Source organism: Mustela erminea, chromosome 19 (assembly GCF_009829155.1).
Source record: "Mustela erminea isolate mMusErm1 chromosome 19, mMusErm1.Pri, whole genome shotgun sequence".
Taxonomy (NCBI): Eukaryota; Metazoa; Chordata; class Mammalia; order Carnivora; family Mustelidae; genus Mustela; species Mustela erminea.
The window spans coordinates 20209013-20226131 of record NC_045632.1 but is presented as its reverse complement, the minus strand read 5'-3'; the positions used below and the strand labels follow the sequence as shown (position 1 = coordinate 20226131).

Below are 17119 nucleotides of genomic sequence, written 5' to 3'. Positions count from 1 at the left end.
CTCCTTACCCCCCACAAACTACTCTGCCCCAGGCCACAGGCCTGAGGCTCAGAAGTACCCCCCTTAGCACGGTCCTGGCTGAGATGAACCCCCAGGCTAGGGAGTATGTACCCAGACATGGTCCCATAGCCAGGGCACAAGCCCGTAAGCGTCTGGGGGGTGGGAGGGACCCTGTCCTCCTATCCCACAGGTTCCCTCCCTACAGCCAGTCCCCCTGACCAGTCATGGTCTCAGTGGTCCTGAACCAAGAAAGAGGGAAGGGGCTGCGCAGAGGGCCCCAAAGTAGCCCCACCACCCCTTTAGCTCAGCCAGAAGATCACTGCTCTGGGCTCCCCGGCCTGTCCTTCCAGCCTGCTGCAACCCGTCATCCCACTGAAATCCTCTGAACCACCCTGGAAGGCAGTGTGGGGGGTCCTGGGCTCCTAGGCAGACACCAGTGTCCTAAGACTCCAGTCCTAAAGGGTCTGGCCAGGACAATAGGACGGGCCGGTCACACACTGTGTCATCCTTACCTGGGGGGCCTTTCTTGGTACCTGGAGTGTCTCCCTGCTTCTAAGGGCTCCTGCTTCTAAGAGGAGACCCCGTCCCCCACTCAGGTGTTCTGAGAGCCATGGGGCCCAGCAGCCCTCTGGCCTGGGTCTATCTGCATCTGCAGGAGGGACAGAGAGGCACGTAGGAGAGTAGCCAGGAAGTGGGCTCAGGTGCGCCTGACCCCAGGGTCATGGAGTCTTCTCTTCTCCCCCGACTCCTTCTGCCTCTCCTTAGACCTCCAGCAGGTGCCCCGGGGGCGGAGAGGGTGGATTCTGACCCCCTGCAGGGACCCTGGGCCTTGCTCAGGAGCCAGGAGGGATGACCAAGCCTGAGGCAGAAGACTGGTCATGTTGGCACAGGCTGGGTGGGTGTGTGGGCAGCAGACCCTGAGGCAGCAGACCCAGTGGGTGGGGTTGGGGCACCTAGAAGGTCCTAGCACAGCCTTCTTCTTCCTTTTTTTTTTTTTTTTTTTTTAAGATTTATTTATTTATTTATTTAACAGAGAGAGAGAGAGAGAGAGAGAGAGAGAGATCACAAGTAGGCAGAGAGGCAGGCAGAGGGAGAGGGGGAAGCAGGCTCCCCACCGAACAGAGAGCCCAAGGTGGGGCTCAATCCCAGGATCCTGAGACCATGACCGAAGCCAAAGTCAGAAGTTTAACCCACTGAGCCACCCAGGCGTCCGCCGTCCCCCTCCCTGCACAGCCTTCTGAGGCCTTTGGCCATCTGCTGTCACTGCTGTCCCACCCCAGGGGGGCCTACTTTCTTCTGTACTTGGGACCCGGGCCAGGCCGGTGGGAACAGCCTGGGGTGCGGGACTCCAGTCAGGAAGAACAGCAGTTGAGTGCCCTGTGCTGAGCAAGGCCGCCTGGCCCGCCTTGGGCTAAGCCTGGTGCCTGGTGACCCCACCCAGGCCCAGGGAACGCAACCTCGGACGAAGGATGACAGATTCCCCGGAGACAGAGCAGGGCTCGAACCCGAGGCTGGGAGTCGCAGGCACCTGCGTAGGAAATCCCGCCGGAAGAGCAGACCAAGCCACGGGGCCGGAGGGTCACGGGCTGGGGTGTGGGCGTGAGCCGCGCTCTTCTCCCTGCTCAGCGCCCAGGACCCTGTCTGGGCTGCAGAGGTGACACGTGTGGCTCGCTGGGCCCCTGGGGTTTTGGACATGTGGACAGAAGAAGACTAGGGTGCGAACAGTGCCAGAGCCCCGGCCCCTGAGGTGTGCCCGTCATGCCCTGCCCCGTGAGGACGTGAGGCCGAGGTGGGGGGTGGTGCTCGGCAGCCGCACGGGGGAACCTCAGCTCTTCCTCCTTCTAACGAGCACCCCTGGGGCCCCTGGTGCTCCCTGCGGAGTCCCGGTGTTGGCACAAGACACCCAGCCCAGGGGATCAACCTCACGGTCTGCCCTATGCACACAGACGGTGCGCGTACACGCGCGCACACACACACACACCCTGCATACCACACACAGCACACACACACACACCACACCCTGACACACACATCGCTGACACACACATCACACTCAGACACACACACCAAACACCGACAGACACACCACCCACTGCCCCAGCCTCCAGACGCACACGGACGCAGCTCTGACGGCCCACGTCCGTCACGCAGACTCAGAGCGGCCCAGGCCCCCTGCGGGAGCCCCGGGGCTCCACAGGTCTTCCCCCGTCCTAGAGGTTCCTCAGCCTCCACTTGGCAGAACCTGGAGCTCAGGGAGGACAGGGTGTCCCCAGCCGAATGCCTAACGGGAGAAATTTGAGGGGAAGTGGGTGCTTCCAGGAAAGATGTCTGGCGGTGGGGGGATGGGGTGGTTGCAGGCTTAGGGTGTACTTTGGGGGTGGGCAGCTGGCCTCAGCAGGCCTAGGACAATGGATGAGGGATCCCCTGCATCCTTCAGGGTGGGGGCTGTCACCTCCTTGGGACTGCCTTGAGGGACCTCTTGCCCCCTCCAGGGTGAAATAACTCTCTCCACCCCGCTGGGGGGCAGGTGGGCACAAAAAAGTCCCTGTCTTTGACTCCCCACGTACTTTGTCATGGCTGATCTGGGGTGGTCTCCTGAGCCACAACCCTGCTGACCTGGCTTGGAACACAGGAGTCCAGGGGGAGGAGTCCCCACATCTTAGGCCCAGAACGAGGGGCCTAGGCAAAGACCCACCATCTGCTCCAGGACATGAAGGGGGCCCTTCCCAGACCCCACAGCCAGACCAGCCTGAGCTAGTGGAGACAGAGGTCCCTCTTGGAGAGCAGGGCCCCAGAGACCTCTGACCCACTCCCTCTGCCGGACATTCCACCCACCACCGGAGCCAGATTCTTCTGTTGCAAATTACCCAAGGCTCCTTTACAATGTGAATGCCTCCAGGGCCATACGTGAATGAGGTGAAGGGCCGGGGGTGCTGAAGGCAGGTGGGACCTGGTGTGGGCTGGGTGCCAGGAAGAGCTGGGGGTTTCATCAGTCCGTGGGGGTCTTCCCAGAGGTGGTGGGCAGTGGGATTCTGCAGCATCAAGCCTGCTATCCCCTCCTTGCCTGGAGCCCAGACTTGCAAAAGGAGGAGCCGATGCTGGGCTTCAGCTGATGCAGTGTTTCTCGGGGCACCCTCCCCGCCCTCCTGGCTGAGCAGGGGGCCAATGATGGCAGTGGTAGCAGCTGCTGCGTCTTTAGAGTAAGGAGCTGGACACACAAAGATAGAAAGGTCTTCAGGGTTCTTGAGGGGAGCGCCCTGCCAGGTACAGGATCCAGGAGGGGACACAGCCCCATGGGGTGCTGAAGGCTTCTCTTAGGAAGCCCCCATGCCTGGATCTGATAGGCCCCCGGTCCCCTTTCTGGTCAGCGGCAGACCCCGAGCTCTGGCCCTTGTGGAGGCCAGCCTGTCCGCGCAGCCAGGATGGGATGAAAACAGGAAGTGGTCTCCGGTACCAGGCGGGTGCTGCCTGCCCTTCTTCCCGGGTGTGGGGGTGGCTGCTCCTGGAGGGCCTGAGTCACCCGCCAACGGCTGCTGGGAACCCTGCATTCCTAGCTGGACTACCCCACCCCCCACCCCGCCAGAGCCCACTCCAGCCCTGGGGGCACTGTCAGTCTACAGCCGCCTCCTGACCCTCCCCTCTTATGGGGCACCCTTAGGAACTTAATTCTGCCGAAGGCATCTGCTCTTTGTTCCAATTAATCTCCCTAGGATCCCTGCCAGGGAGGCCTAGGTTACAGATGAGGAAGCCAAGGCCCAGAGATCTGCTCAAGGTCCCACAGCCAATCACTGGCAGTTTAAGGACTTGAACTTAGGACTGTTTCAGCCAAGGAGGGTGAGGCCCAGCCCTGAGAGGTGATAACTTGAGCCAAGACTCGAATCTTGGAAGGAGCAGACCAAGTTCCTATAAGGGGGAAGTGTGTACCAGGAGAGGGAATAGCCAGTGCAAAAGCCCTGTGGCAGGGACAGATTTGGAGTGTCTCAAGAACAGACAGGAGCCAGGTAACAGTGGTTCCAAGATATAGGCCACACCAACTAGATGACTTGAGTCATCTGAGTCCCCAGATCTAAGTGGACTGGGTGTCGGTCCATAGGCCTATGTTGCCACTTCCAGCTGCAGTCAGAAAAGGTGTGCTGGACTTTGCAGTGAATGGACAGTTTCTGCATCCAAAGATTGGTATGTTGTAGGACTGGGACTTCCTCCCCACATCTTCCCCGAGGACAGGCTGGGGACAATAGGAAGTGATGACAGCTGGCCTAGGCCATAATGGGCTGCTGACCCTTTACTCTCCGTTCTCCAGGGCAACCCAGAGGACCCTTTGAGCCCATGTCTCAGGCACCGAGATGGGAGCTTCTCAGAGCACTCCTTAGGCAGTGGCAGGCATTCTGGTTCTCTGGCTCCACGGAAGTCTTCCCCGGACCAAAGGCAGCTGGAGTGTGGCCCAAGTGTGCACATTTCCTGCCTGCCCACCAGGGAAGGTGAGCCAGAGGAGTTTGTATGGGGTGTACAGGTGAGTTTCCACTGATCCCGGGTGGGCATCTCATAGGGAAGGAGAACACAGAAGTCCAGATATTATTATCTAAGACAGTTCATAGGGGAGTTCACAGGGAGAGAAGGTGTGTCTGGTGAGGGGTTGGGGAAAACACGCCAGAGAAGGTAACATCTAAGTGGAGTCTAAGGAATGGGTTACATGGAGATGAGGGAAGGTGTGGCTCTCCCTGGAAGCCAGCATGGCTCCAGGGTGAAAAGGGTCACTTGTAGTTTTGACCCTATCCTTTTGATCTTGCCAGATCCTAGGCTTCTCTCCCCACTTGATGTTGTTCTCCGGACTAGACCTCAGTCTCTGACCTAAGGAAAGTGAAGCCACCCTCCAAAAAACCAGATTAGCCCACCTTTCCTACTCTGCACCAACCTGGTTTGAAGACCATCGGTCCTATTCCCGACCTAATCAACAGAAACTTCTCACCCCAGATCCTGCCTCAAGCCCACTTCTTTGTACCCAATTATTTATGCCATTCTAGTTTAGTGGAGTAGAGGGTTCTTGGTGGAAAGTTACTTCCCCGACCACCTCGAAGATGTCGTTCTCTACTTTGCTGGCATCCCATTGCTGTGGATGAGAAGTCCATTGTCAGTCTAAATGTCCTTCCTTTGGCACAATCCCTCATTTCTTCCCCATTCACGAGCATACCTCATTTTATTATGCTTCACTCTCCTGCACTGTGGAGATACCATTTTTAAAAAAAAATAAATTGAAGGGTTGTGGCAACCCCGTGTTGAGCAAGCCTGTCTGTGCCACTTTTCCAATAACATTTGCTCACTTTTTATCTTTGAGTCACACTTGGGTGATTTTTACAATGTGCCAAACTTTTTCGTTACTATTATATTTGTTATGGTGATCCATGATTATGACTTGCTGAAAGCTCAGATGATAGTACACATTTTTTAGCAAAAAAGTATTTTCTTGGGGTGCCTGTGTGGCTCAGTGGGTGCCTCTGCCTTCGGCCCGGGTCATCATCCCAGGGGCCTAGGATTGAGTTCCACGTCGGGCTCTCTGCTCGGCAGGGAGCCTGCTTCCACCTCTCTCTCTCTGCCTGCCTCTCTGCCTACTTTGATCTCTCTCTGTCAAATAAATAAATAAAATCTTAAAAAAAAAAGTATTTTCTTAATTAAGATAGATACATTTTGGGGGCACCTGCGGGGTTCAGTCGTTAAACATCTGCCTTCAGCTCAGATCATGATCCCAGGGTCCTGGGATGCAACCTTGCAATTGGGATCCCTGCTTCACGGGAGGCCTGGTTCTCCCTCTCCCACTCTCCCAGCTTGTGGCCCTCCTGGGTTGGGGGATGATAAATCTCTGGTGCCATCTTTCCTGTTCTGATAAGTAACTCTCTCTCTCTCTGTCAAATAAATAAATAAAATTAAAAAAATAAGATATGTGCATTTTTTTTTTAAAGATTTTATTTATTTATTTGACAGACAGAGATCACAAGTAGGCAGAGAGGCAGGCAGAGAGAGAGAGAGAGAAAGAGGGAAGCAGGCTTCCTGTGGAGCAGAGAGCCTGATGCGGGGCTCGATCCCAGGACCCTGAGATCATGACCCGAGCCGAAGGTAGCAGCCCAAACCACTGAGCCACCCAGGCGCCCCAGATATGTGCATTTTGAAAGGCATAATACTATTGCATGCTTAACAGGCTGCAGCATAGTGTAAACATACCTCTCGATGCATTGGGAAACCAAAAAAATATTGCTTTATTGCAATATACTGCAATATATCTGCAGTATGGCCCGTGCTTTTAAGATTGTCTCTTTGTTTTTAGTGTTCTGTAGTTTTACTCTGGTATGAGTTTATTTTTACTTCTCCTTCTTAAGGTCCTGTGTGAAGACTCACTCCTTCGCTCTGGAAATTTCTCAGTCATCACATCTTGAATTTTTCCTGTTTTCACCTCTGGAATTCTTATTATATGGATTGAACTTCTTTGGACCACTTGACTTTTTCCTCAAAGATCCTTCAGTCTCATTTTCCTTTGTTTTTTTTTTTTAATTTTTTATTTTTTATAAACATATATTCATTTTCCTTTGTTTTTATGTCTCTGTGCTGCATTTCACAACATTTCCTCAAATGTGTTGTCCAGTTTTCCAGTCCCCTTTGCCCACCATTAGTTTGTGATGAATTTGTCCCCTGAAGTTTTACTTTACGCTTTCATGGCTATTTCATTTCCTTAGTAATCTGTCTTTTATTTTTAGATAATATTTTCATTATGTTTCCTACTCCCTCTTCTATCTCCTGGATAATTTAAAATTTATGTATTATGTCGTCTTTTTCAAATTGCACTAATATCTTTAGATCTAAGATCTCCTGCTGACATAGTGATTTGCTTTTTGGGGTCATTCATGACTTCTTTTTTTTTTTTTAAGATTTTATTTATTTATTTATTTGTCAGAGAGAGAGAGAGAGAGAGAGTGAGTGCGGGAGAACACAAGCAGGCAGAGCGGCAGGCAGAGGCAGAGAGAGAAGCAGGCTCCCCACTGAGCAAGGAGCCCGATGTGGGACTTGATCCCAGGACCCTGGGATCATGACCTGAGCCGAAGGCAGTGGCTTAACCAACTGAACCACCCAGGTGTCCCTCATGATTTCTTTTTATTGTGAGCTCATCTTTATCAGGATTCTCCCTTCCCCCTCATGGTCATTGTCCTGGGCTGTGTAAGTACCCATACAAAGTCGGTGGAAGTAAGTTTCTTTCATGGTCTTATATCTATTTTTATGTTATTTTCTAGATTTGGGGTTCTAGAAGACTTGGATTGCATCATTTGAATCCCACATTTCTTCATGGTTCTGGCTAGGGTTTTGATTTCTCAAAGGTGATGACTTTTTCAGATGGAAGGCTTCATTGCACTTTCTTGGGTCAGCTTTGCAAGTCCTCTTTGCATGGGACAGTCTTTTCAGCCCCGGGATTTCTGGAAGGGGGTCCGCTCCAGCTCGCCACCTTGGGGAATCCAGGACACCTACCCTGATTCTAAAGTCTTTCCCACTCTTTCTGTCCTATATAAAAAATGATGGCCTCCACGGGGCTAAGGCGACTCAGTTCGTACCCTCCGGGAGCACATCTTCCCTCCCCTTCAAGGAAACCTCTCAGCTTCACCATCTCCCTTCCAGTCCCAGGGGCTCCCCTCTCCGGCCCCCTTTTCTGTGTCCCCGAAACACAGATTCCTCAGACACACCCTCCTGCTTCCAAGATCCCCAGACTCTGACCAGTTACCATCCCTTCAGACCATGACCTTCGAGCACAAAACTCTAAGAGGCCCTGATACTTTCTAGCCTGGGCAGCCAGGGCCTTCCATTGTACCTAGATCAGTGGCTCTTGATGTGGGACAATGTTGTCTTCCCAGGGAATATTTGGCAATGTCTGAAGACAGTTTTGGTCATTGTAACTGGTGATGGTGGTGGCGGAAGGGGAATGTTCCTGCCACTTCGTGAACAGAGCCCACGGTCGCTGCTTAAGATTCTCTAAAGCTGAGAACAGCCCTAACCATACCGAAGCATGACCCAGCCTAGGACAAGAGTAGGACTGCTACTGAAACTCGAAACCTTCTTCTGCCCTTTCTCACAAGTGGGTCCTGAATCCTCAGGGGATGGGCCTTATGTTTGCTATGGGCAGAAGAGCAGCCTGACACCCGGGACCCAAGGTGTTCCCCGCTGGGGGAGGACAGAAGAGCCCTAGGACTTGCCACGGGCCGAGAGCATGTCTGCGGAGGGGTGAGTTTTATGGGACCTGGAAGGACACCACAGGCCCACACTGCTCCCAGCTCACACTCAGAGCCTCCTTGGGCCTGGGGCTAGGGTCAGTCACACACTCTGCCCCACCTGCCCAGGAGCCCTCCTGCTCGGCTCCCTCCCCGGGGCGGCCTGCACGCGCTGGGCACACTTCCTCGTGTGATGTGGGGAGCAGGCCCCGTGTGATGTGGGGAGCAGGCATGCGGTCGTTGGAGAGGCCGGGCCCTCCTGGGTTGGGGGACGATATATCTCTGGTGCCATCTTTCCTGTTCTGATAAATAACTGATCTGTGGTTGAGGCAAAAAGGTCACCTCTGCCCAGGGAAACTCAGGAACAAACCACTTGTGACTGGTGGGAAGAGCCCAGGGGTGGGGGCAGCGGGAAGTCTGCCTTCCCTGGTCACCAGGCTGCTGGGGACAGATTTCAGAAAAGGGAAGTGCTGCGCTGGGGCAGCACTTCCTGTGGTCGCTGGCAGTCAGGGCATCAGGGCGGGCACGGCAAATCAGAGGGGTGGCTGGCTTACCCCAGGGAGGAGGCGAGGCGAGCCCTCCCTGGTCCGCAGGCCAGGAGGACCCGGGCGGGGCACTTCTCCTGCTGTCCTTCACCAGCCTGGGCTGGGGGCCCTGGGGATTGAGGGACTCCCTGAAACCCCATGGGACCACGGGTGCCCCTGTTGGGGAGGCTCCTGGAGCTCCTTTCTGCCCACCAGAACTTAGTAATTTGCTCCCTGCCTCTCATGATCTCTAGACGCTGTCTGTCCTGTTCACACACCTCTTTCTGCCTGCCCCTAGACGCCGAGGGGAGGCCCATGGCCCCTTCTGCTCTGGGGAGGCTTCTGCCCCTGATCTGGCTGCTCTGGGGGACCCCAACCTTCCCAGAAGGAAGGCCTGAGCCCCGTAGCCTGCTCTGTGCCCCTTGTGCCCCTGAGAGTGGGGCACAAGTACCTTCAGTACCTTCAGTCCCCTGTTAGGGAGAGGACTAGAGCAGAGCCTGAATTGCGAGGGAGGTGGCCGGGACGCCACAGTCCCCGCTGCCCACCTTCCTTCCTCTGAGCACCGCAGAGCATGAGCCCAGGTGCTGAGCCCAGAGGAGTGCCTGGGTCCAGGAGGGTAACAGAGGGGCCACTGGCTTCCCGCCAGGCTCAGTCAGGAGGGCTGCTGGCCCCCTGCTTGCTAGTCCCTGCTGTGTTCCTCTGGGCTGAGTTTGGTCCACTCCACCTTGACTTTGCAGACTCACCCTGGCCCCACCAGACCCCATCGGGATACAAAGAAACCCTGGGTGTGGAAGCTACCCTGTCCCTTTTGCTCTGGTTGAACCCTGTGGATGGGAGCCTGGCTCTATCAAGTCCCCAGGATGCTTCTCTTCTCTTCCTGAGGGTCTCAGGGGACCGGGCTCCCTGGAAGGTGAGGGTGGGTGTGGGGTGGGGTGTAGGGGATGGAGCTGCTGCTCCTGCCTCCCAGCTCCCACTGGGGGCTTGTGCTTGGCAGGGTCAAGTCAGCAGGACCAGCACCCTGCCCTCCCCCCTGTGCTCAGACCTGGGCTGTGCTCAGGGAGGGCCAGGTCAGCCGGGCTCCCCACCCCCCCACCCCCACGTTCTATCTCTGCCCCTCCTTTAACTCTTCTCATCTCTCTTGACCTTGGGTCACCTCTTCTCTCTTTCTCTGTCTCTCTGTTTTTCTTTCTCTTCACTAAGTTCCTCCAACCCCGGGACCCCCATCTCCTTTCTGTCTATATTTATACATCTGTCTGTCTGGCTGTTGCTGTCCGTGTTTCTCTCCCTCCTTATCTCTCTTCCTCATCACCCTACCCTGACCCTGGCTCTTCTGTGTCTGTCTCCCTGTCCCCCTGCCTTGTCTCCCCCCATGCTCACCCTGTCCCTGATCTTCCTGTCTCTGTTGTCCAGAGCCCCCCCGGGGCCCCCCGGGCAGCTGGGCTCCACGCTTGGCTCCATGCTTGGTGGGACCCCGCTGGGGCATTTCTTAGCTGCCCACGGGCCCTCATCCTGTTATCAGTTGGAAATGAATCAGAGATTAGGAAACGGGGGAGTGGGGGTGTTATCGCCCGGTGCACACGGGGCTCTCAGCTAATCTCGGGCGGCCCTGGGTTCGAGAGGAAATGCAGTTGCAACACCGGGCCCTTCTTACCGTCACTGTCATGTCCGCTGCAAGGCTGTGGGGACACGGGCATGAGGCTGGAGAGGGCCTGGCCCTCAGCCCTCTGCAGGTGTGTGCACACTCACCCTTGTGCACATATGCTTACAGGCGTGCACACACAGGGGAGCCTCTGGGATGCTCCCATATCTCACCCATCATCGAGCCTCACACCTCATCCTTGTCTTGCCTTTGCAAGCTCATCCCTGGGCCCTGGCTGCTGTCACTCCTCCCTGGGTGGCTGCTCTGCTCAGGCCTCGTCCTGGGCACCCTGCGGCCCTGCTCTCTGAGCAGACCGAGGGGCCCCGTCAAACAGCCACGGGACTGTCTACTTTCCTATCCAAGCCGTCCGGAGGGCCTCAGGATCAGCCCACCGTTGTCACTGCGGCCTCCAGGCCTGCGTGTCTAGTTCCGGCTCCCACTCTGTCCCACCCCTGCCACCGCCCTTCTGCCCCTTAACTGTCATGGTCCCACAGCCGAAGTCTCCTTACTACCCCTTACTGCTCCAGCTTCAACACGTGCTCTTCCTTCTGCCTGGAAAACTTTCTTCCGCCTGCCACCTGGCTGGGCACACACCTCTGCTCACCCAGCTTTCATGTCACCCCCTCAGAGCATCAGGAGTCCCCGTCAGGGGCGCCTGGGTGGCTCAGAGGGTTAAAGCCTCTGCCTTCGGCCTGGGTCATGATCCCAGGGTCCTGGGATCGAGCCCCACATTGGGCTCTCTGCTCAGCAGGGAGCCTGCTTCCTCCTCTCTCTCTGCCTGCCTCTCTGCCTACTTGTGATCTCTCTCTGTCAAATAAATAAATAAAAATCTTAAAAAAGAAAAAAAAGAGTCTCCATCAGGTCCCTTGTCTCCGGGCCCTGGCCCCTCACACTCTGCCCTCACAGCATGGGGTTTCCTGTCCCCGCAGAGACTACCCTTTTCTGGGAGGGACTCCTTACTGGCCATCTCCCTCCAGACCATGGATAATGAGGCCGAGATCACGGCCTCCCCCGCCTGTCCAGTATCTGGGCTGGACCTGGCCACGCTGGACAGGGGTGTGGACAGACGTACAAACACACCGAGAGATATGGACAGCAGGTGTGTACACGGAGACACACAAACCCATCCGCAGACCATGCGCAGAAACTCCCACATAGACGCTCAGGTGGACGCACAGACAGGAGGACACACACACACACGTACATGCACACACACACATGCACGCACGCACGCCTGCTGTCTTCCAGGCGCTCCACGCACCTCACCAGCTGGTGGGCCCCCAGCCCTGCCCCTCAGGTAGGATCTCTGTCAGTGCCGGCCTCCTGGATTCGGCTGCCGTGGCCTTGGCCTCGGAGAACTAGTCCCAGGTCCCAGGTCCGCCAACTGCAGCGGCATCAAGCATCTCTTGGATAGTATCTGAAAGAAACGCAACAGCTCGGGGACGGTTCAGGCGAGTGCGCACGGTGCCGACGCTGGCCGTTTTCCCAGCAGCCTCAGCGCTGACGTGAACGTGAGTCAGGGTTTCTGTCCCAGCCCCACGAGGTTCCAGCTGGACACAGGCAGCCGACGAGGGCGAAGAGCCGGGCCTGGGAGAGGACAGGCCCTCAGGCAGAGTGGCTGGTGAGGACGGGAGGCAGGAGGGCGGTGGGGCAGGGCCCGCAGGTGGACCGTGGAGGGGCCTCCCCTGGCTCCAGCTGGTCTGGTCAGAAAAGCCAGACGAGGTGGCCTGCACTTCTGGCAGCGGGAATGGGGCTCGGAAGCTTCAAGACAGCTTTTCATCCCCAGCACCTACCAACAGCTTTTCATTTTCTAAGATGGTTTTTACTGTCATTACCCCCCAGAAAAGTGGTGAGTCCCTCCTTGGGTTTCTGTTCATCTCTGGGGGTCCCCTGATTCATGCTTGCTTGGTGAGAGGCTGCTTATCTGCTCTCACCGGCCCCTGAACAAAGAGAACTGGGGCCCAGTGTGCCCGCTGGGCCCCAGTGTGCCCACTGTCCACCAGGCACGGGGGACGGCTCTGTGACCCTTCTGGAAACGGAAGAGCATCTGCCCAGTTCCCTGGCTTCTGACCGTCCACCAGCCCTGTACCGTCTTCCCCCGCGGAAGGTGCTCTCAAATATTCCTTCCAAGACAGTCCTAGTGTCTTCTAGGGTCCCTCAGTCTTGAGTTCCAGCTTTCATGATCAGGCCCAGGCCTCACTCTTTTCCCGGACCCCACGTTTCCAGACACATTGGTGAGCACCGTGGGCTTCCCGTGAACGCGGAAGGGGTTTCCACGGGGCTCACGTCTCCTCACACCATTTTCTCACCCCCCACAGGGACTAGCGGCTGGCCGGGCGTCTCTTGGATGGAGACGCTGAAGACTCCTCGGCTGATCTGAGAAACGTGAGAACAGGGCTGGGAAAATCGGCCGTTTTTGTGGTTTGGGGGTTTGAAGCAAGTTTCACAACTGATCTCCCAAGAACATGGTCCAGTCAGATGCGCTCCCCGCGCGGGGGCCCGGTTCCCCGCTGGCTCCGGTGCTGACCGCTCTTCTTTGCCGGGTCCAGAGGGGAGGGCTGAGGCAGAGGTGAGGGCCTTTACCCGCCCACCCCACCTGCTCCCTGCTTTCCTTCTCTGGGGGATGAACTCAAGGAGCTCGAAGATGAGACTTTGGGGGGGGTTCTTGGGGTTTCTGCCTCAGGCTGTGGCATCCGATGAGGTGTCCACTTGGCCCCTCTCACTCCCATTCTGGAAATGTTTCAGGGATGCTCCTGGGGCAGCTGTCCCCTTAAAGCCTTCCTTTGTGGGGACAAAAAGGCCCAAAACTACTTCTACTGCCATACTCTTGGGCTGGAACTGACTAGCAGTGGTACCTAGAGGGACTTATTGTGGGGGTTCAGGGAGAGAGGAGGGACCCAAGGGGGACACACCCGCCCACCACGGATCCCTAGAACTTCCGATGCCTCTCCCGCAGATAACACCCAGCTGGGCTGGGGAAGGGGTCCTCCAAGCCCAGCCCTGCCTCCGCGTGGCCTGGCCCCCCAGCTCGTCCTTCCACCCTGGGAAGTCCCAAGCACCCTCAGGCCAGCTGGGGCAGAACTGAAATTGGTGACATCTGTCTCTTTGGCCCCTTGGCTCCGGCCCCCGCCCACTCACCCCAGAGTCATCCTGCAGGAGCCTCCAGACCTGGGAGGAACAGCATGCTATGTCCTCCCGGGGTGAGCCCCGCTTTCTTGCCTTCCATACCCCCACCCGCTCTGGCCCGGCTGGTGAGATCCTCACCCGCCATCTCTCTGGTCAGGGGTTTGGTGGGCGGGGGTCCTGCGTGTCCCTCAGACCCTCCGTTTCCCACCCCACATAGCAGAGGGGGGACATTCCCGCTCCAGGGGGCAGGGTGAGGCAAGGGGACAGAGCCCAGCTTCCTTCCTCTGCTGAGGGCGCTGGGACCGTCCTGTGTGCAGTGACCTAGCAAGGGTGGAACTGGGGACGGAGCCGCTGGGAAAACAGAGCCGGGGCTCGGAGTCACCCGACTCACGGCCAGGGAGACAGACAGTCGCGTGCTCAGTCAGGGGAGTGGTCCGGTGATCACACGGACGTGGTGGGTGGAGGAGAGTCGGGCCGGCTCTGCAGGGAGGGAGTCCTCCAGGCAACACTCAGGGGCCAGGGAGAGGTGTGGGGCCAGAGACACACACGTGGGTGTTCGGGAAGTTTCCAGCGGTGGCACGGAGCCCCCTCAGCAGAACCAGATGCGCGTGGACAGTCGAACACGGGGCGGTGGACAATTAGCCAGCATCTGAGAAAGCCTTCATGAGTCTGCCCTTCAGGGGGATGAAACTACGCATGGACGAGGATGGCCGTGCGGGGGTCAGGCAGGGATGCCCAGACACGGCTGGGCAGGCCGGGCCCAGGCAGGCTAGGGTTTTCTGGGTACATCTGCTGGGTGCTCGTGTCCCCCTTCCCGTTCCCTATCCATATACCCCCTCCCAGCTTCCTGTTTCTGTTTTGGGGCCACAGGAACTTCCTCTTCTCATCATGGTTCAAAATGGCTTGCTGGTCTCAGTTGGAGGCCCAGTGGCGGCAGGGCGGGGGGGGCTGGTCACCCCAGCCCAACAGCCAGCTGGAGAGGGAGGGAGAGAGGGGCTCTGTATCCCCGGATGTGGTGGGCCCACGGAGGTGTGAGCTGGCCCCTCCCACAGTTCTCCCTGAACAAACTTTGCTGGTTCGTTGGATGCAGCTTCCGGCGTGAGTGCTCTCAGGGCCAAGGTGGGCTGGGTCCTGCTGGACTGACCTTGAGCAGCCCCCGTGCCCCCTTCCTGCCTCAGACGGAAGGCCAGGAGGATCTCTCGCTCTCCCTGTCTTCCTGCTTCCTCTCAGGCGTACTAGAACTTGACAGAGTTGCTCGTGGGCTGCAAGGCATTGGCCCAGGGTGTGGACGCAGCATGGCCCCACCGGGAGCAGAGCTGCAGGGCCGGCCTGGCCCAGGGAGTGCCTGGGTGCGTGCATGCCCCAGTGAGCGTGTGGGATCCTGTGGAACGTGCATGTGTGTGTAAGTGTGCAGGTCTCCCTGGGTGAGCGTGCTTTCCTGCGTGTCTAGAGGGCACCACCTCTCTCCTCTTAACCAGCACCCTGCGCAGAGTTTGCCCTTTAAATGAAGGTAAGCTGTGTCTCAAGAGCCCCTGAGCCCGCCCTCAAGGGAGGGGGCTACCCTGACCCTGCTGACTCCTTAGGGGTGCCTCAGGTGGGTGTGGGGCCCAGCCTTGCACAGGGCCCAGGGTGTGGGAGGCAGGATATGCTGGCGTGTGCCAGGGAGGGTACACAGGGCAGTCCTCCAACGTGCCGCCTTGGAACCACCATGATCCCCGAGGGATGTAAGGCCAGTAAAAAGGGCCGCTGCATGCAGGCCTGGACACCTCCTAGACACCCCTGGGTGGTGTGGGGATAGGGCATGGGGGCACACGTGGGCAGGGCTGCTGAGAACCTCAATTCACGCCACCTCACTGCTCACCCAGTAGGACCAGGATGGACCCGAGGATCCAGATGCTTCTTCCCAGGGGCTGTGGCCAGGGTCAAGGTCAGGAGAGTGCCACCTCCCCAGCACTGCTATCTGGCATTTCCTGAGCACTTTCTGTGGGCCTGACGTCTCCTTTAACGTCCGATGACCATCCTTGTCCCTTACAGGTGGGCAGCAAGTTGTCAGGGATCTGTGGTGCCTGGATGCCAAGCTGGGCAGCCATACTCTGGGCCCGGCTCCCTTCCTCCCACAGGGGAGACAGCTCAGGGAAGCCCAGAATCCAGGGTCACCAAGTCCCACTACTCGGCACCTGGTGTGTGCTCCCCATTAGCAGGGAAGGGAGGCAGTCGAATAAACACTCACCGATTGTTTACAGTGAGGGCTCCGGGCCATAATTAAGTCTTCACAAATCAGCCCCTTATCGGTGAGGGTATCTCTAGCAGCCTCCAAAGGGGAATCATCCTGGAGCATCTAACAAAAGAAAGTTGGACGGGTCTTAAGACTTTTTTAAACTCTGAAGAATAGGCCTTTGTTGTCAGCTCCCCTCCTGTGGTAGCCTGCCTGGTTCCTGGACTCCCCTGGGCGGGGAGGGGGTGGGCAGGACCAGGCGGCCCCTGCCCCAGCAGCCCCCACGCTCCTGGGCTGAGCCCCCAGACCTCACCCACCAGCTGTCTGCTCTCATTGCCGTGGTCCCCCCCCACCCCCCCACACACCCTGGCAGTGGGCAGGGCGCCCCCCCACCACCCCACACACCCTGGCAGTGGGCAGGGCTCCAGGAGTAAGGTCCTAAGGATGTCCTCAGTGCCCTACCTCACCTGCCAGATCCTGGCATCCTTCCCTTAGCAGGCACCATTGCCAGCCTGGAGCCAAACCCAGGCTGGGGTGAGGTAGGGACTGGTGATGAGGGGTGACCTCTGATCGTCCAAAACCCCTCATTATCTGGCTCCCCTCTACGCTCACCGGGTCTAGGCCTGTCACTCTCATCTCTGCGAAAGCTGTTCCCTTCACCCACAATGCTTTTCCCTGCTCCTTTCTTCCTAGCACGTTTCTACTGAAATGTTAAGATGTCGCTGGCTTCACCCCTCCCGGGGAGGCGTCTATACACTCCAGGCCAGGTTTCCTGTCTTTCCACCCCAAAGTAGTCCCCATGACCGCCCCCCCATCCCGCCCTGTGTGTGGTCCTTGAGAGCAGGTCCTGGGGATCTGGATAGCCCCCTGCCTGGCAGGAGAAAGGGCTCAGTTCCTACTTACCTGTGAAGGACGAGTGAGCTAGAAGAGGACAGCTGCCTCACCCAGAGACAGCCCGCAACCCCCGGAATCCTCACCCCCATTCTCCGAGGGCTCTTCGCCCCACTCTCTGTGGCTCAGGCACTGTTGTGACCATCACCTGCCATCTCGGGGCACAAGCATCCAGACGGTCTATAAACAACCAGGCGTGGCAGCCTTCCAATAAAACTTTATTTATAAATTTCACGTCATGTTCACGGGTCATGGAATACGATTCTTCTTCTGACTTGTTCTCACCGTTAAAAAAAATGTAAAAATCAACGTTATCGCCCTGGTTGCGCCACGCCTGGCAGCCAGCCTGCTGCGGATGCTTCCTCCACCCCGTCTGAGCCGGGCCTGGTCAGTCCTCCTTGCGGCCCCCACTTCGGACGTGCTGTGCGTTCAACAGATGGAGGATGCAAACCCACGAGGGGGCTGACTAACCTGCCAGCTAACC

General features: G+C 57.5%; 1 long non-coding RNA gene across 1 annotated transcript; it reads left to right on the top strand.

The window, feature by feature from the left end:
* Positions 1-11952: 11952 nt before the first annotated feature.
* On the top strand, positions 11953-16846 carry LOC116580201. Its single transcript, XR_004281547.1, has 3 exons — positions 11953-12637; positions 12722-15456; positions 16589-16846. It is a non-coding gene; the product is annotated as an uncharacterized LOC116580201 (long non-coding RNA).
* The last annotated feature ends 273 nt before the right edge of the window (positions 16847-17119 follow it).